The following is a 261-nucleotide window of genomic DNA, read 5'->3' as shown; positions in this document are numbered from 1 at the left end:
AAATTCAATCAAACTTTACTGTTTCCATAAAGCATTTTTCATTTGATATCACCTAATTTGGATTAACAACATGTGGATTGAAACAGAGCTACAGACATTCCCCAATAGAGAGCCAAAGTCACGCCCTTCTACTTGCGGTCCACGGGACCTTAATTTGGAAAAAATATATAAATGGGGAGAGGCAAATTATTAATTAAGGTCCCATGAGGTCCACCGGAAGGGATTTGACTTCAGCTCTCTATACAGTCCCTGACAAAAGTC

This window comes from Etheostoma spectabile, unplaced genomic scaffold, assembly GCF_008692095.1.
Source record: "Etheostoma spectabile isolate EspeVRDwgs_2016 unplaced genomic scaffold, UIUC_Espe_1.0 scaffold314, whole genome shotgun sequence".
In the NCBI taxonomy this organism is placed as follows: domain Eukaryota; kingdom Metazoa; phylum Chordata; class Actinopteri; order Perciformes; family Percidae; genus Etheostoma; species Etheostoma spectabile.
This window is presented reverse-complemented; position numbering follows the sequence as displayed.